At 46.6% G+C, this 19,704-nt stretch overlaps 1 protein-coding gene across 1 annotated transcript in view; it reads left to right on the forward strand.

Moving 5' to 3' along the window:
* The window catches only part of FAM102A (family with sequence similarity 102 member A), a 41,335-nt gene that overhangs the window by 2,135 nt on the left and 19,496 nt on the right, over positions 1–19,704 (forward strand). The gene's annotated exons all lie outside the window — the stretch shown is intronic.

Genomic DNA, 19,704 nt, shown 5'->3' on the forward strand with positions numbered 1-19,704 from the left:
TATTTTGCGTAGTAAACTGCTGCCTGGGAGTCAAAGGTGTTAGTTTCAAAGCCACAACTTTTTTTTTTTCTTATTCGGCTGCCATTGCATCTCCTAGTTTTAAAGAAAATAGTAAAAGCAGTGGGTCAAACACTGCAGTAATAACGTGATCTGTCACACTGGCCAATCTAAGTATGAAACTCTTCTTTTTTTGTGGAACCCCTTCCCCTCTGTGGATTAGCTTGGTTTTTTTATTTTCTCTTGACTAGTCTAAGCAGTGACTGTCCCCAATTCCTTCTCTGAACTGTTAATCAAAATCTGCATTGTTGCCAACTATGCACATTGATTATCACCTAGCGCCGTGCAAACACAAATTCCAAAACAGCCCTGGACTTGTTTTCCTACTGCCTCTGTAGGTGAGGGCAGCCCTCAATTTCCAGAACCCGTCTTGGGTTTTTTTGTTTTGTTTTGATATTAGCATAGAGATCTAAAGATGCAATACAGTTTTGTGATTGCAGATTCTAGGAGAAGGTGAGTCATTTAAGTCTCTTCTCTTCGTGTGAGTGTGAGCAATGCTTAAACAGAGCACCAAGACCTGACTTTCCTGTGTAGTTCAATGACCCTAGCTCCTACTGCAGTGCATGAGAGCTCTGGGCACCAACCACTTCTGGAAAAGCTGGCCCTAAAGGAATCTCTCTTGAGAGGAAGAGTCTACCAAAACAACTTTTCCTTACAGTTTTTTCCTCCCCTGTGGCTACATCTCTGGATTTGATGGAAGCAGATTTATCTAAGGAATTTGAGCTGTGTGAGAGCTTGGGAGAAATTAACCCTTTTACTTCCTAGATCAGCTCATTTAACTTGGGAAGTGCTGGGTGGTCTTGTTCTCTCAGTCCAGGTGTAAAACTTCTGGTCTTTGAAATCAGGTTGTCAGAGTGCAGCTTTGGTGTGTGGTGCTGCCGCCAGCCTGGTGGGTTGTGTGCTGGGTGTGTTGTTTTTTGTGCTGACTGAGGTTCAGGAGCTCTCTCAGCATGCAGTATGTGTTGTAGATCACAGGCATGTTCCAGCAGAAATTGTGTGTAATTTAAACCAAACGCATACATTGCTCTCAACAGGCTTGATTGCCCGTAAACCAGCCACAGAGAAGTTGGCTGTTGGGTTTGCTGCCGTTCCCCTAACCTGTCTCCAGTCTAAATGAAAGCACATGGAAATGTGTTCCTATTTGGAAAGATACTAGGCTCAGTGGTATTGACCTACATGACCTCTTCAAAACCCTTGTTTCCCATCTCTAACTGCAAGAAATGTTCATCTGCTAGGAACAGCCAGACGCAGTTACGGTGTGCAAGGCATTCCCAGTCTTGTCTTGTCTTCTTTCTTTTGCTGCCTTTCCCTTTCCCATCATCTCCCCCCTCCCCTCAGTCTCAGAATATGGAAAAGGGTCAAGGAAGATGCTTAGTTTGAACCTGACTAAGATGTAGTTAAGGTTTCTGATGATTTCTTTGGTATCAGCACATCTCCAAAAAGAAACCTGAAGCACTTCCTGAGACAAGCTTTCTTTTACAAGTCTGCTTGGTGTAAGTGGCCCTGGGGGCCTTGGCCCTGCTGTTCTGCACAGCGGGCAGGCCCCTCTTGTTCTGAAAGTCTGGATGGCAATAAAGTTTCAGATCTTTTTCTTCTATAAATGTGAGCAAACAGAACAACGCCTACCTTGATTTCTCTAAAGGAACTAAGGTGCCTTCAAATGTGGAGCTCTGTGCTATTGGGAGGTGGTGTGTAGTGGGGAAGACTGGTGATGGACCTGAAAATCTAGTTTAAAGGAGCCGTTTGCAAAATCTGCTAGGAGTTTCCCTAAATTGGTCTTGAATGTGGAAGGAGCCCTCTGCAATGAGTCTGAGCAAAAGAATCTGCTTTTGGAACTCGACCTGCGAGAGACCTTCTCTGGCACTTGGAACAGACTCATCGCTGAACAACTTGTGGGCACAGCTGAGAGAAATTGGTCAGAATTGGGGGAAGTGGTAGATCTGATCTGTCACGTGGTAGGTAGCATTGAGTGGGTCAGATTGATGTGATCAAACAGTCTCTTAGCCAGAATTGCAAGGAAGGGAGGTGTCAGGAAGCTTTATCCCCAGCAGCATGTTCTTGATCCAAGTTCATTCTAGCCTGAACTGCATGTACATGTTGCTGTTCCATACAGTAGAGGTGGAAGGAGGCCGGCAAAGGGTTGTGGGCCATGCAGATTCCAGACAGGGAATGGTAACGCCCTGAGCCCGAGCCCCACTTCTCTGCCTGATGCAGTGGCCAGCAGCTCCTCTGACCAGGGGGAAAGCAAAACAGCCCTGCTGAGAGGGAAACCTGTCCAAAATGCATTAAGACTTAACGCTCTCAGGAATTCAAAACATCCTGGAAAAGGTCCAAGTCCCGTGAGCACTCTCCATTGGTGTGGAGGGCTGTTTGTTCAGAAGTGTGCCCTTTATATGCTCTTGGTGGCTTGAGGCTCTGCATTAGACTGTGAATATCTTAAAGTACAAACTTGCAAGTTGTGAATTCCCTTTCACCTCCCCCCTGCCTTTCTCTCCCCTCCACCCCCACCTCCAGTCAACCATTCATGTCCTTTTGAGTAGAGCTGGGAAGGGTCCTGTGAGGATAAGACTTACCTTATCAGTGTCAGGTTTAGTGTTCTAGGCTGAATAACAGGCTATTGTATCTCAGCTGGTTTATTGCTCTCTTGCTGGACTTTGTGTTCATTAAAGCTTCGGTTAGAGCCAGGTGTAGGGGAAGTCATTACTGTGTGTTTCCCCACAGAGCTACCAAGACAACTATCTAATGTATGCTTATCAAGGCATTTACGTAGTCCCCATCACCATTGGATCGGAGTGCCTCCTAAGTATCTTTTAAAAATAGAAATAAAGAGCAGAGCACTAGGAAGATGTATTCATAGCAACCAGTTTTGCTAAACAGATGGACTGCTGCATTTTGTACCAGTTGAAGCTTGTTTCCCCTCCCCCCCCCCAGGGTGCATATCTTCATTTCTAAATAGATACTGTAATAACCTGGTCTAGAGATCTAAATTGCATGGATTGCCATGACCAGATATCTCCTAAGAGTATGGGATGCCATCCACTTGCAGGTAGAAATGGCCAGTTCTTGCCATTGTGGCTCTTTGCTACTGGATAAAGCACTGCAAAATCCAAAAGAGACCCTAAAATTTTACTGACTGATATGAGAATTTGAGAGCTTCCACCCTTGGTAATGAGGCCTGTTAGAGGTAAGTGATCAGTTGAAAGTACTTCCCCTTTCCAAATGACAGGAGAGCTGTTGTCTGAGTTGAGCATGTTCTTCATCTGAGTGCAGATCGCAGCCCTGTGTTGAGACGGCTGAGAGATGATGCTGGTTTACATGGGATATGAAGGAAATGGAGAGCCAGGTGTCATCTGCATCCTGCGGATGTTCAGCCCATGCTGCTGGAAAGCCAGAGAAACAACTTCCTATTGAGGGAGAGGGTTGAAATTCATGGGCCCCTTTACTGGATGACTTGCCATGGAGGGATGTCTGCTCATAACTGAGCTGTTTCAGTTTGTCATCCTGCAAGGTGCCAGAGGTTTCGATCTCACGCTCCTAACCATTTAGCAGCTCCATTAATTTCAATTGGGGATTATATGCCCTTGGAGCATGATCCTCTGAACTTGAGCAGCATTTTAGCTCAATTACCTCTGACGTCACTTCATGCCAGGGAACCAGGCCTTTCGCCCTCTTTCTTCCATGACAGCAGCTGTTCATAAATAAGCTGAGAGCTGACCCCATTAGGGTGGTCTGGCCCACTAAGACCTTTTTCCACCCAATGCTGTAGGTTTCTCTAAGGAAATTGCTGACTTAGTCTTATGACTTTCAACCAAATGCACTGAGAGCAAAAGGCTACTTCCTCTGCTGAACATGCTTTACTCAAATTTGCTGCCAGAGATGCTGAAGGCAGGGATGTAGAAGTGGGAATTGGGAGAGATGCTTCTTGTAGCTGCTCACCCAATGTGATTTTTGAGCTGGACTCGGTGCAGCGCTGACCTTGACATTCTCCATTCAAAATAGCAGGCTTTTCTAGCATTAAGGGCACTCCTGCAAGATACTGCCACCACTGAAAAGCAGCTGCTTGAAGGGTGGAGATGGGTAGTACCCGCTAATGCACATGAGGGCTCTGGGGAGCTTTGCTCAAGAGCTCCATAAACCTCTGCTGCTTGTGGCATGGTCCATGTCTATACATGGTAACCAAGATGCTTCTCAAGGCTTCATTTTGCAGAGCCAAACACAGTGAGTTGTGTACTGTTCTTCAGAGAATGAAGAGCTGCCCTTGGCCTGCTGGCATTTTAACCTCCATTTTTTACTTGGCCTCTGTATCGCAAACCTGAAACCTGGGTAATTAAACAGCTTTCTTTGGAGTCCCTCTCAGCCAAGGAAGAGACTGCTGTCTGTAGAATTGGGAAGGAATTGGACTCAAATTCTGCTTTTGACCTCAATTGTAAATGAAGGCAGAATCTGATTCTAAGTTAGTTGGGGCTGGTGGCTTTAGTGGAAGGGTTACTTACTGTGCTACCTGTACAGTAGAGCCTGACTTGTATCATCCAAGTATCTGTGACATGTACTTGAGAAGTCACCTTCCTGGACAGGCCTAACTGGAAGGAAAGGCCATCCCTGTGCAGGGACAGAGAGCTCATTATGCCTGTGTGCATTTCTCTAGATAGCAGGGTTTAGAACATGTGCTCTGAGCTACCGTCTCGAGAATGGAGATGGGGGCGTTGGTGGGGGAGGCTTTTGAAAGCAACTTGATTTTGGGCCGGGGAGGGGTTGGAGTGAGCTGTTTCTTCTAGTATCTCGCAGCCTTATCCAGGATGCAGTCTGTTGTGCATGTGTGCGCACACAGACATGCATTTTTTGCTTTCCAAGCCTAGAGACAGAAGTTGGAAGGCATAGACAAGAGAACTGTGTTCTGGTAAAGTTCAAAATGCATAACTCAGTGAGACTGTCAGTCCCATTGCCGTGGGAGAGACTTTTCTCTGCAGTTCGAACTATCTGGATTGTTACAGAGGAGCCCAGTGCTAGTGAGACAAGGCAAGACAGTGGAGGGAGAAACCTGTGAATCATCAGGTGTGGTAAATCCCCTCAACACTGCCCTCAGGCTGTTTGATGACTTGCAGCATATTTTCTTGGCACTTTCCTGGGCTGTGGTTCATACACCTGCAGCCTCAGACACAGACCCTTTGTGTTGAACTGGTCTCTTCCTGTCGGGTCACAGTTCCAGATTTCTGTTTGTCTTGCACAAAGTTACGTTAAACACTTCCCTGTGACGGGGCTATATCCTGTTGTGCGAGGAGGAGGCTCGGTGAACATCACAGCTCGGTTTTCTGTTCTGCCGAATGAGCTTGGGGCAGGGGCTGTCCAGCAGAATACAGAGCATGTTGACTACACAGTGCAAGTCATGCTGTGGAAAGCTCTGGCTTCAGCCTCTTCTGTATGACTTGGGAACCCCCTATCTGGGCATACTCGTTAGTTTAAATGCTCTCTTTTGGGGTTCAAGAACCCATGGCATAGATGCTGATGTTGGCATTCTCCACACCTCTGGCGCTGGGGCTAAATCCAAAGTGGAAAGGGTGGGGAGGTCTATCCTCCCTCCTGACTTCTGTGACTATCTGCTTGAGTGAGGAGGTGAGAAAAACCAGCTGCCTCTCCTTCATGCTCCTTAACTGCCATCGGTGTTGATTTAATGCCTAAATACTTGAAGGATGCTTGAGTGCCACTGGGGCCCTGTGATTTTTGGTGCATATCTGTTGGTATTTTAGTAGGCCATAAGTTGCCAGTGGCAAGCTGCTCTAGTTCCAGTTTCTAGATGAGTACCATGGAAGGCTTAGACTTTCTTATTGCAGGAAATTGCATCTGCTGTTTCAAAGTACTCCAAGACAGGCACCCACTTCTGTTGTTCCAAATGAGAGAGCTTGTTCCTTTTCTGTGTAAGTTTAAACATTGGGCTATGTGATAAATGTGCAGTGAGCTGTTCCAGGATTCATTCCCTACGTTGACTGCATAGGGTCACATCTGTGGGTGGATATCACCTTCTGTATTGGACAGGATTTGTTGGGCATGTTTGTCTGTGGATCCCTTGCTCTGTGCCATGTGACCTTTGGGATTACAAGCTCCTTTTGAAATGGATAAAGAATTGCTTCTTAGCATTGGCTCAGGAAACATCAGACCCTCAGTCTGAGTGCACGCTGGGCCCTTCACCTAGTCTGTTCCTTTGGTAGTGGCCTAGGTCTGCAGGTCCATAATTGCTGGCATATGGGAGTTTTTGCAAACTAGTGTCTTGTGATGGAGGAACGTAGGGAAATACGAGTCTCTCATGCTTTGTGTCCCTATCTTGTTCTGTGCACCTGCTGGTAGGAATAGCCTGTGTCTCTGTGTGTTAACTCCCAACGAAGGGTGATCTCTCCTTGGTACCGTACAGCTCAGAACTCTGAATCTCGCTTTAGTGCCTGGGTTTGAAAGGCACTTCCCACTAGACAAACAGTTGTGCTTGTGTTTGCTGGATGAACAGCCCTGTTGTTTTATTTCAGTGCATTTTAATCTGGTCATTGACAAGAAAAGGAGTTAAATTTGCTGATACCCATGGCTGTCCTTCTTGTGTACTTTTGGTGGGCCTCCCTTTGAGATCAATTGACACAGCTGAGCTCTAGAAAAGAGGAGGGAAGTGGGATGGGGTAAGGGGATGGAGAAAGAGGAAACGCGTGTAGACCAGAGGCTTGGGAGGAGGCAGCAGTATTGGGGTCAACAGGATGTTCTAGATAAAACCAGAGCAAAGGCAGTCTGTGTTGAACAGATGCTTTTTCTTTTCAGACAGAAATAACTGAGCTGGGAAAATATCAGGTTCAGACCTTCCCTGTGGCTGAATTGATCAGGGTTTGTGGGTGAGGGGGATGCCTGGAAGACAGTCCTGTCTTTGGATTATGATGCAGGACACACGCTATAATAGAGGAGTCTCCCCTCTACTGTGTTATGCTAGGGGGTCTGTGGGCTTCTAAATAAAAAATGAGCACAGGCTGTCGACTCGTCACTCGGCCTAGAGAAGCACCGGAGAGCTCCTTCCCTCCAAGGAAGGAAGAAAGGCTGCGAGATGGGGTGAAGTGCACAGAGCTGCAGCATGAAATAGCAGTTTTGAGCCGATCACTGCATACTTTGGATCACATACCTCAAATGCAAAATCCATGTAGAAAGGCAGGAAGCTTTTCTCTGGGAGGTAACTCTTGTTGAAGCTGCACACTGGGAAAGGTCTTGCCTCCTTCATCCTTCCCTCCATCTTGGAGTGCCACAAAACACAAGCAGCTGATTTCCCTTCCTCCTCCTCCTCCTTCCCCGCCTCAGTCTTGATTTGCTTACTTTGTTTCTGGGGAGCCAAATGCACTGGCCCTGCAGCTGGAGAGAAGGGCTAAGATGGGTGAAAGGAAATCTCCCAGTTGTTTTGTGTACCTGTTTTGGGGTCACATGTAGGACAGTCGCACCCTCTGGCTCTGTCCAATGGAGCCAGGGTTCCTCATAATTTTTTTGTCACTTGGGCTCGGCTTGTGACAGCTTGCTGTGCGGATCCACCCACTCAGTAATGAAAAAGGCAGCAGTGGGGGAAAGTGGAAGAGGCTGGTTTCTAGGACTTCCCGGGGGGGGGGGTGTTTGTTCTTGCTTTTACTCCTAGCTCTCTTCCAGTTGCTTGGTTTCACTGGCAGGTGCTTGCAGCAGGGGGCTGAGTTCTGCCCCTTTCACAAAGGAAGCGGCCTTGGCGAACCACGCTCTTCGGCCTTCCACTTCTGCTCGATGCAACTCATGAGGTGTAACCCTTGTTCACGGTTCCAGATGCAGTCTGGAGACCACATCCCACATTGTTTCAATCTGGGAAGATGCAGGATAAATATTCTTTTGGGGGCATCCTGGTGGAGCTTCCCTTCTGAGTATGCAGAAGGGCCAGGGGGTATGCTGTGTGCAAGCTTAGCATCCTTTTACAACTTGCAGATTTTAACAAGGAGTCAAAAAGAGTAACCTCTGTGCGGGTAAACTCCCTCAGCTGCTGTGAGAAGAGAGATCTGACAACTTTTCCCCCTCTTCCCCGCACTCACTGACTCTTTGAGTGTTCCTTATTCTATATTGCGTCTAGAAATAGCCTTTTGTACCTTGAGCCCTGGTACCAGGATTGCTGGTGACTGCTTCCAGAAGATGTTCACGCTGCGGGCCAGCACGCAAGAATCCTCCTGATGTCAGAGGGCAGCTCTGCCAAAAAAAAAAAAAAGAGAGACAAAAAAGGCCCTCTTTTGGGCTGTGTTTGATTCTTTGATTGTAAACTTGGGCCCTGCCTGGGAGTGACTCGGGTTGGGTCCTGTCCAGACAAGTCTGGGTGTTACCTTGTGGGTGATCCAGACTATTCATACTGGGTTTGATTTCAGATTGCCTGGGCTAATGCTTTTGCACTAGGGCCTTGAGCCACACTAATACCTGGTGTAACCTTTGTTCTGGTGCAAGGGCTGACCTATGTGACAGAGGTATTGTTGGCAGACAGATACCAGCAACCTCCCTGGTGGAGACCGCCTATAGCAACAAAAGGAGTTCCCCTCCTGAGACTGCTAGACCATCTTCTTGAACAGTATACTGGTAAAAAGGACTCTTTGCTAATGTAAGCCTCACTTGCACAGGTGTTTTGCTGGCAGAGCTGTGAGTTTTAGGCATGGGTTTTCCCACCGCGCATGGATAGAGGGAGAGATAGTACTGCTTCTGCTCAGCACTGCAGAGTAATATGGAGCAGTGCCTGATTTGAATATTATGGGTCTTTAAAAAAGATAAATTGGAGATGGTCCAGAGGCAAGAAGTGAAGATGATCAGGGGGTTGCAGTACAAGCCCTGTGCGGAAAGGCTGAAAAAACTGGTGCTTTTAGTCTGGAGAAAAGGTGATTGAAGGGAGCATAGTATTCGGATATTTGAAAGGCTGCTATAAAGAAAGAGAAACTATTCCGTTTCCACAAAGGACAGGATATGAGGCAGTGTTTCAAACTGCAGCAGAGCAGATCTAGATCAAATCTAAAAAAAAAAAAAATTCCCTCCCCATAAGAAGAGTAGCCCAGTGGAACAAGCTGCTTAGCAAAGCTGTAGAACCTTCTTCATTGGAGACTTAATTAGAAGAATAAATGGGCACATATCATTGGTTTCAAAATAGCAAATGTGTGCAGGATATCAGACTAGATGGCCTTAAGTCCCTTCCAACACAATGACTGTAAGTGATGTAACTGAGACTAGCAAAGCTTCACAGTGTAGGCTCCTTCCCTTTTCTTAGTATTCCTTTTTGCTTCATAGGCCTCTTTGTACAAGGGCTGACAGCTTTTTCTTGGATGCATGGTGACACAGCCCCTTGTCAACTAAATAATAGGAATGTGATCAGACTCTCTCTGTTGGACGCTGCAGTCTCTCTTCAGCCAGAGCCAGGGTTAGGCAGCAAGGAGCTGACCTAGAATGTCTCGCAGCGGCAATTGTAGTTATAAAACTTGGTCTCAATCCCACGAATTTTTATTCAAAACTGCTTACAACACTACCTTCTACCCAGCCCAGACTGCTTGGTACTGGGCAATCTGCGCGCACGTTTTCTCTGCATCTCCTCTTTGCGTCTAATGATTTGGCTTGGCCAAAAAGAAGTTGGTGACTGAGCTGAGCCTAAGCATGAGCAGCCACGCTCCAGTTATCAGGAGGGATCATTGTACTTGAGTGAACAGTGCAGTGAAGAGTCTGCCCTTAGTGCCTTGTTCCAGCCACAGCCCGCTTATAAGAGAGCAATGGCTGTGTGTTTGAAACCTGGCAAGCTGTTGCTCCTTAGACACTGGAGCTGCATTTGCCATCAGGGTGCTGCGAGTAGGAGTTGTTGTACAGTGACTCAGTGCGTGGTGATCCGAGTTCGCTGGCAAATGTGCTTGCTTTTTTTGTTGTTGAATATACACAGTGTTACTGACTTGTATCTCAAGAACCGAGTCACTCATCCAACTCTTCCTTACTCTCTGCTTAGTCTTAGTGTGACTCTGACTCGATCTTTTCCTTCTGGCCCACATCCCTGGCCTCAGACCAAAAGGAATTTGTGTTTTCTGTAGATGTGGCAGTAAAACCTTGGACTTGCATTTGTGCTTCATGCTGGTCATAAGTTCTTCTTTCAAGCACAGTCATTTTACTCAGTGGGGGGGGAAATATCTCCTTCCCTCCAACCTTCAGTATGTGAAAATAGCTTGTAAACTCCTCATAGCTGGGGCTTGTCCCCTGCTTCAAAGCCCATTAGGTTATACTGTACATAGTTTCTGTGGAACTGAGTCGGCTTGAATATCTTTGCATCTTTTGTTGAAGGACGTGGCAGTCAACTCACTTGGCTTGTTCTAAGGATCTGGACCTTTTAAGACTTCTGTACTCTCTGTGACTGACTCCCATTAAACTTAAATGGAAGCTTTGTGCTTGGAGACGGACCTTTTTGAAGTACAGCAAACATTTCAAATGCTGTCATAACACATTTTGACTTCTAAGCCAACTCTCTCCTAATGGTTTAGTTCAGATGTGCCAGGAGTCGTTAGGAATGCTGCAGTGTATACTTCTGATTTGGGATTTTGGAGACCCTGGCTGTGCCTTGATGATATGTGTTAAGTCTGCGTTTGGGCTCTTATGGAATGATTATTTGATTAGATCAAATGCCCCCTAGTACGCTTCATTGGCTTAATGGGGTGTTGTGTGAAGTACATTTAACGCACAATCCTAAACCTCTGGGAGGAGTCTGCCCGGAAGCCTGTGTACCTAACTCTGGACAAGCGAGACGCTGGTAAAATAAATGCACGCGGTTCCTAATCATCCCAAAAGCTGGATCCTCTGGAACTCTTTACTGGTAACTGTCTGCAGCCCCAGGCCTTCTGCAAGAAATATTACTCCCCCTGGTTTGATGCACACTCCTCATAGGTTAGGTCAGCTGTAGGTATGGGCTTTTTCTTCTCTTTGTAATGAGTTGCATCACTGCTGCTATCTTATTTCAAAGTCAGGGCAGTGAGAACTAGATGCTTCCTTATTTTTTCTGGGGATTTCCCAACCTCTTCTTCCTGTCTTGCGTTCTGTCATGTCCCTCCAGCTTTACCTGCTCTTCCACCCGTGACTCTCTTCTTCCTCTACTGAGCTCGGTAGCAGTTTGTTCCTTGCTGTTCCCCGTCTCACTTTCGACTACAGCTGCTTCTGTTACTGCTTTCTCCGTTATCCAACTGCTGGTACACCTCCCTCCTGAACTTCTCAAATTAGATGAGCCCTGCCCAGGCTGTTCTGCTTAAGTGGCAGTAATTGAAAAGAGGCTTTCACACTCATTTCCACCCCCCACAAATGTTACAGAGAAGCAAGAGAAATAGATGTATGTTCACTTCCAGGAATGGAGCGGGTTTAATAGGTTGCAAAGCACTCTGAGAATGTCATTAAACTATTACTGCCATTGACCCCAAACAGACTAATGCGTTTGGCTGAACAGCCAGCTCTAACATCCGTGCCGTCTATGGGCAAGTTCCTGAAGGAGAAGCCCTACTGATCCAGGTATTGGCGTGGAGTGAGTGAATTAAAACATGCAAGTTCTCATCCCATCTGAGCATGAACAGTCCTGTTGCTTTACTGCAATTTGCCTATGCAGCAGGGGTAAATAGGTTGTTGGAGCCCATGCCTGAGTCTTGTGAGGAGTGTGGGTGTGCTGACCCATGGGAGTGAGTCCTTGGCTTAAAACGCTTTTTATAAAACATCAAAAACAACTTGTTCCAAACAATAAAGACTTACTGAGTTCTCTTAGTAACAAAGTTTATATCATCTGTCGCTGAGCCATTCTTTTCCATCATAGCTGCTAATGTCTAGTCCACAACAACCATCTCTTTTAGTTGGAGAATACTGGGTTGTTGATGGAAAAACGTGTCTGCTAACAGCTGACAGTCATCTATTTAGCTTGGCTATTGTTTTAATAAGTGACGTAAGCTTGGTCATAATTCAGTGACTGTAGCATGAGTTGTTGAATAGCCAGGATCTTTGTATTTTGGGCCAGGAGAGACAGATCTAGGATGTAAATAGCGTACCATTAGTCTCTTGTACACTGCTGTGTTGTGAAGTTTATTGCCTTGAATTCAAGTGCCTTATGGGTCCAGTTCTTGTTTGCTACCAGTTGGTAGCATGTCCCATGTTTCCCTACACCCTCCACCTCCCTTTCGAGGGGTAAGGACTCCATCTTTTTCTAGGGCTACTTAGTGGGACCATATCCCAGAAGCTTAATTTTTTTAGTCATGCTTTGGTACCACCAACTCCCCAAGCATGTGGTACGTAAATGTCAGTCTCTTCAGTTGGCTGCTTTTTTTCACGCAAGCCATTCAGCTTTATTCCAGTTTGGGGGCAGGGGGTGCAAGGGCAGATGCAATGACCATGGAGCCAAGGGGTATGGCATTTAAAGTAGAGAGAATGCAGGATAGAGAAATGGATTCTGTACTGAGAAGTGTCGGTGTCCTGCACAAGGGGAGGAAGTCCAAGTGCGCAGGTACAAAACAGAAGAATTGGGGTTTGGTGGCTTATGGCTTTCACCTGGACCTGAAATGTCTGTAAGTAGCCGAGCATTAAAGCTGCTATATGAAAAGGATGAGACCAAGTTTGGGGGAGCTGAAGTAGGTGGCCATGTGAGGCTCTTGTGCATACACCAGAACGATACCCAGCCCCAGTTAAAGAAGTGAAAGGCATAGTCTGGGTGAGGTGACCGTTGTCTGAAACCGCAGGGAAATGAAAGTAGGCCAAATGTAATCATTCAGGTTGGGATCCTGGTCAGAATACTGGAGTTAAGTCCCTTCACAATGACGGCACTTCTAGAAGCATTATTGAACTTGTGCTCAGGACTGTGCATCTCCTCCTAAAACCAGGTTTGGGTGCTTTTTGTCTGAGTCATCGGCACCACTTCTCCCTGTGATAAATGGCTTTTCTGAAGGTGACTAATAGTTACTGGCCTTGCTTGTTTGGGAAGCTGCACCTCTGCCCAGCTGTTCCCACGGTGAAATAGGCATAGCCCATTTACTGCCTCATCTTTGCCCTTCTCTACAGTCCTGGAAATGCTAACTGGGACTTGCTGTGAAACACGTCTGTGCCCGCTTCCCCTGCAGTCCTCTGAGTTGGGGCAGGGGGCAGTGAGCCCCAACAATGAACTAAACATTGAGCTAATAGTTGTCTTGGCTGATCATACAACTTGATTTACGGGTGCCTTCTCCATCTCTCTCCAGTTCTGGTCCTCGATCTTCTGCAGAATCGGGAGTGGCTGAGATTTCTCCCCCCTCCCCCCCTTTGTGTGATGTATTATTTTAAGTTCCTTTGCTTTGTCTGCAGAACACTTGACAACAGTTAAGCCGCAGTGAGCACATTGGCAGTCTATCCTGCAGACCAAAAATGGTCTCCATTGTTTCCTGTCTATATTGCTATATTTCTGTGGCTTTTAAGCTGTAAACCACCTGGTGAAGAAGCATCTTCTTGTTAGGATTTCAAGATACCGATACCTGGTGCACTTGAGATCCAGAATTAGTGCTTCTGGGCCCTTACAGTGCACCTTGACAGAGCGTATTAGGATGAGTTAACCCATTGCAACAGGCTTACAGGTGTGCCAGCCTTAGCCAGCTGCTGACCATGCATAAGCTGCCACGTAGTGCCGTTGACTGCATAGCGTGTTTGCTGCTGATCTCGTTCCCCCTGTTTCCTTGCACGGCATCCGGAGGTGGCTGAACCTCAGGGCTGCAGGGTTTCCTCTTGTAACGGCTGTTCTGTAACCAAACCCCTTGGCCCTGAATTTATCTACACGCACCCATCTGCCTCTGGGCCACAGCTCACAACCTGTCAAAAGCCAGAGGTAGGACATTGGCCTTCCATGACCTCTTTACAGGGGTCTGCTTCGTGATGTAGTAGTCGAGACTTGTGTGTGAACTGGGGCTTACCTGCTTTACAACACTCTTTTTTAAGTTTATGTAGTGAGCCCGCCTGTTCCTGACTGAGCACCAAATGCCAGGTTTCTGTAGATCAGGTGTCTTGTTTGGAGATTCAGTAAATAACAGGAGCATGAATAGCCCATGGGAACACTGCAAACCCATAGCGACCCCAGACCTGGCTAGCTCCAGAAACTTTCCCCAGAGCTGCTGAGGTGTCTGACTGGACCCTCAGTCAGGCTACAGCTCCGACTTGAGCCACAATAACACTATAGTTAGTTTGACCGGGCTATTAAAAATATTAATGGAAATATGATATATATCGTACTGTAAAGGGGAAACGGCAGGGTTTAAAACCCTGGGTTGTCCTAGATTACAGACTAATTACAGGGACACGCGTGGTCCCATCTACAGTACAGCTTTTGATGTTTAAGTGAGTTAGGTCCCTAACTAGGCTAGGGACTGCAAGTTATAACTAGTCTTCTAGTTCTCTCTAGCTGTAGTGCTATGGATGCAAGGGGGAAAATTGGAAAGAATTTATTTGCTGGCATTGGCTTGTAGGAATAACTTTTTACCTATAGCTTGGAGTGGAGGCCTCTCCCAGCTTCACTGATGCTACTGGACCAACCTTCTCTGCTACAGAGAAAGAAACCTCTGTAAAGCTTGGAAATGGCAGCCAGAGCTGCTCCAGCCAGCTGCCTATATATTAGGAATCTCTGCTAGGAGGTGGCTGGTTGACCTCTTTTAAAATGGTGTCGCTCTCTTGATCTGATTTGGCACAGGAAGGCTCATGCTTGCAGAGCTGTCACTGGAGTATTGCCGAATGGAGCTGTGAACCAGCAAACAGAAAGCAGAGGGGCCCATCTGCTGCATGCAAGGAGGAGGATTAGTACTGCTTGAGGAGCCTGACAAAGATCCCCATCTTGGAAAGCAGGAATGACAAGAAAAGATGCTCAGAATCGGTGCGCAGAGCTAACGCGGCTTGGCTCCTTCTGCAAAAGTGTGAAGGGCCAGAGCTCGCTTGCTGACATGATAGCTAACCACACACAGATATTTGGCTTTTCCTGCCTTATCCCCTTTTGAGTGTCAAAGTTCAGGCAGTCCACAGCAAAGCAGTATTACAATAGTGAAAGGTCAGGCAATAAGAGCTATCTTCTTAATGAGGGGAAAATAGTAGTATGCTTTCCAAAACAAGACCACAGGCTGCTCTTTGTGAGGAACTAAAGGCGATTTATAGCTCTTCTTGGGTGAACTAGTAAGGGACTTGCTCCAAACTGGGTACCTACTTTTTTGTCAGTAGGTTGGGTGGATTTTGAGGGGAACCATTTAAAAAACAAAACAAAACTGGTATCTCTTTAGTTTCTGGTCTTTTGCTTGTTGGGTATTGGCACTGGGGAGGGTGGGGGACTGCATTTGCATGCATGGACTATTCTAGAGGTATTTCCTGAGTGCCCCATTTAGCTGTCTTGAAGTCCTGTTTCATTTTGTGGCTTCGCTCACTGTGTGGCAGAGGTATTCTACCAAGCACGTCTATTTTAAACCATGTGGCACTTACCGCCTTTGATTAGGCATAGCCAATGTAAAGCCAGAGCACAAAGATCTAAGGCCGTACGATTCCTCCCCAAAGTATCCCGTCTCACACTTGCCTTCCCCAAATTGCAGGTTAGCCAGTGGGATGTTGAGATGTTCTTCCATCTTCTGCAGTGCACCATGGCAGCTGCTTTCACTTCTTTCTCATGCTGATTGTGCTGCGCTTCTAAATCTGATGGGTCCCTAGCCAAAAGGATCCATTGGACCATCTTGCTAGCTAGCTAGGGGGCTATGGCTGCATTGAAAGAGCAAGTTTCTAAAGCAGCTTCCTTCTGTCTGCACCCTTAGACTTGGGCTCTCCATGCAGGCTGCAGACACTGGCACTTCTGAGCTTGATTGGGTTTCTTGTGAGAGTGCTAGAATTACTCTCCAGGGCTAAATATAGCCTATATGTAAGTCCTAGTCTGGTGGGGGCTGAAGCTTGCCTGGCAGGGACTCAAGTTTCTGGGGATGCAGAAAGGAGCAGGCTGTAATAAGACAGCTTCTAAAATAGGATCTCTGAAGACCCAGCTAGCTGGCACCTACAGCCAGGCCTTGGTCTGGTCTATTTCTGGCTTTTTAAACGCAGACAGAAGTTCTTAAAATTGGACACATCTGCCTGTAAACTCCTAGTTCTGCTAGACTGTGAGATGCTTTGTGATCAGGGTTGTGGGGGACTCCTGTTGCGTTGTCTCGCCACACTTCTGTCGTCTTCTTGGTTTGCATGTGATGTTTTCTAATTGTACATCCCCCAGAGTTCAAAGCAAAACTCTGGCCCTCATCCAAGGCCACCTTTTAAAACCATGTTCCCTCTGATCATTTGCCCAGCTGCAGTTTGATGTCAGGAGATGAGGCAGACGAGGTTTGTCACTTCCTAACACTCAGACTATCAAGAAACTGTTTAAACAAGGTTTTGTGGTGGGAGGTGTGTGCGCACGCTTGTGCATGCATGCTGCACCCCTCACTTGCTCTTCTAATGACATTTGGAGGTTTCAAACTGCTTTTTTGTGGGGAGAGAGGAAACTGGTTCCTGAAGTATTGTAAAAATTTGTGACTGGAATGGAGATCTGAAAGTCGTCTTGCGAACGTCACCTTAAGCAGGTGACTTGAGATGCTCGCATTGAACCCCAGCAGTGCATCCACCTGCAAGCCTCCCTCTTGCCCACCGTTGCACAAGGTGCTCCTTTTGAGAAGAGGCTTTCTCACCTCTTCTTTGCCCATTGTTACATTGTGTAGCACAAGATGGAACTTGGAAACTGTAGAATAATACAGGATTTGTAAGGACTGCAGCCATTCCAAGGGTTTCAACTAGCTGTTGCACAAATCAGTGCTAAGCAGGTCCCTGTCTGTCTTTTAAAATATGGTAAAAATTCAGTTGGAAGATCAGTGCACATCTGCAGATTGCTGCTTATCCATCGGTATCCTGACTCTTGCTACAGAGGGTTAAACCTCATTCCGGTGTAATATGAGAAAAAAATTACAGGTAAGAAAATCAGTCTGTACAGTCCAAAGGCAGATCGTACCAGATGTAACCAGCTGCAGCAAGTGTCGGGAGCTGCAGACGTTTGACTGGATTCTGAACTGTGCATGTTGATGCACTGGAGCTCAGTCATTTAAATGCCTTGCTGGGCCAAGGAGCTTTACCTGCAGCAGATTACATGCAAATTACAGGCCTGCTGGTACCCATTTGTTAAACCAAAACAGTTCGAATCCACTCTTCCTAGAGCTTTTGAAAGCGCATGTTCGCTCTTGGGGGTCTTGAGGGGTGGGGGAACCTGTTAGGCAGAGCATAACTAACAAATTGTTGTGCCTTTCCTTCCTTTCAGAGGAGGGGGGCAAATTGAGTTGTTGCTGAGGCAACGTATTTATCCTAATACACCCCCGGGTGGCTAAAGCTACTCCTTTGCAAAATATCTGTAAAGCGCTTGACTGCCCCAACTGTGACCCACGGTTGTGAAGCTTAAAACGTCTGAAATGCAAAACTCTAGAACTCTTGGTTCAGAGATGTTACCTTTTTATTAGACTGACTGAGAAATCACAAAAAAATTATCTTTTTCTTCAAGCTTTCGGGCACACGTGCCCTTCCTCAGACCAACACAGCTACCAAATACATCCCGTAAAACATCTGAAGCATTTCGAGCCCCTTAAATGAAGGCGGGAAGTGATTATTTAGACATTGGATCCTTTCTCTCCAGTTCCCCTGCATGCTAGCAAATGGGCCCGGTTCCATACGACTTCCCTGATGCTGGTGATTTTTTTTCTCCCTGCTAACTTCTAGAGATTTGAGCTATAAAATGTATCTGGATGCCAAGCACTCTCTGCTTCAAAGTTTTTCAGGGTTCTGCATCCCAAATGCCTGCCTTGGTTCCTGAAGCACTTGAGGCTGTTTGCAGGCATTTCTGCCCTGATGGATCTTCATCTGTTCCAGTGTCCAGGGAATTTCCTTTTCTGAGCTATTGGCTCGTGTTGCATGTGGTCCTGCTGGGTTTAATCCTTGGCATTGCATGCTTGACTATTTGGGTTTTTTGGTTTGTTTTGGGGGGTTGTTTGGGGGGGAGGGGTTGTGTTTTAAGATTAGCTTTCCTATTCCTATTTTAGTTTTTCCCAACTCGGTGAGTGCAGAGGATACCTCATTGTCAGGGAGAACTTTGTACCCAAGAGTCTGCAATGGTTTGAGCGCGGGCCTGGGAGCCAGAACTTCACAGATCAAAGATTGAATAAAGGTGCACGATTCCCAAAGACTGTGAGGAAATCGCCAATCTCTTCTTAGTTCCCTGTTGGTAATATGGGGATAGAAGCAGCCCCCTGGGAGGGAGGCAAGAGCAAATATAATATGCATCTTTCAGTCATTTGCCCATTACCCTTTTCTGGTCCCCTCCTAGTACCCTAACCACTATGTTTGAACCATACAAATAGGAGCATAGGACTGGTAGGGACCTTCATGAGTCACTGAGTTTGGTCCCCTGCTATTGCAGGCAGTGGAGTTGTATATTCCCAGCTTTAAATGTAAGAGGTTATTTGTGCTATTCCTCAAACTACTTTTCTGCCTGTTCTTTCATAGAAACCACGGCGGGAGGCATTGAGGTTGGTGCTTGAGGGTCTGTCTTCTTCCCACCATGGAGCTCCACAGCTCGAGGTTTTATGTCCCAATAAGATGAATCAGAATTTTTTTTTTTTTTTTCCTGTTGAAGCACATGCTGTGCCAGGTGCCCTTCCTCTTTCTCCCCAACCTTTGTCCTGTGCAGGGAGGCTGAGCAGATGATGGCTAACCTCAGCTGATTAAATCCATTCTCAAATGTTCATCCCATCCCCAGCCCAAATACCCTGAGAACTTAATTGGCTCGTGGCCGAGGCCAGAGCTGTAAATAGATGAGAGCAGGCTTGCTCACGTAGAGAAGAAATGTCTGGGGTAATGTGAGCATCCTGCATATCTCCAGGCAGCTTCTCCCTGATGCCTGTTCACACTCTCCCTCCATGCTCACATGACAACCTCCCTCCTCTATCCTGTCCCCCCAAGGAGAACTTGCATCATCCAGTCTCCTCTGAGACCCTGAGAAGGTGGAAGACCAAACTTGTAAAGAAAAGAAAAGAAAATGGGAGCAATTCTCACATTTCCCAAAGCCTTCTAATGGTCTAGCCTGAACCATGACAGGGAAGAAAGGCAGCAGCACTTCAGTTTAAACACTTCTTGCTTCTCTGCTTGGCTGGAATAAAGCAGAGCTTGGATTAGGTAGGCAGCAGCATGCTTTTTCTCCTGGACAGGATAGTCAGTAGTTGCTAATGTTGGACCATAGCTGGACATACTATCATCTTGCTGTCTGTATCCAGCATATGCTCCCACTTGCAGCCTCTATCCTCCTTGGAAGTGCATTGTGCCCTTTCAGTGTTATTAGTATAACAGGATCCTCTCCTCGAGGACAGATACGTGAGTAGAAATGGCTTGCCTGTTCAGCCATGAGGTGAAACTTGAGGGCCATATTATGCTACAACAATGCATTAGGTGGGAAGCCTTTTTGTATTCGAGTCTAGAGCAGTGGTTTTCAACCTCCTTCCATTTGTAGACCCCTTTAGAAATGTTGAATGGAGGTGTGGACCCCTTTGCATTGTGAGTGTGGGTATTCACATACTTTTGGTCATAGTCATCTTTTGCAGACCCCTTAGA

This window comes from Crocodylus porosus, unplaced genomic scaffold, assembly GCF_001723895.1.
Source record: "Crocodylus porosus isolate Cpor-Errol unplaced genomic scaffold, CroPor_comp1, whole genome shotgun sequence".
NCBI classification, from domain to species: Eukaryota; Metazoa; Chordata; order Crocodylia; family Crocodylidae; genus Crocodylus; species Crocodylus porosus.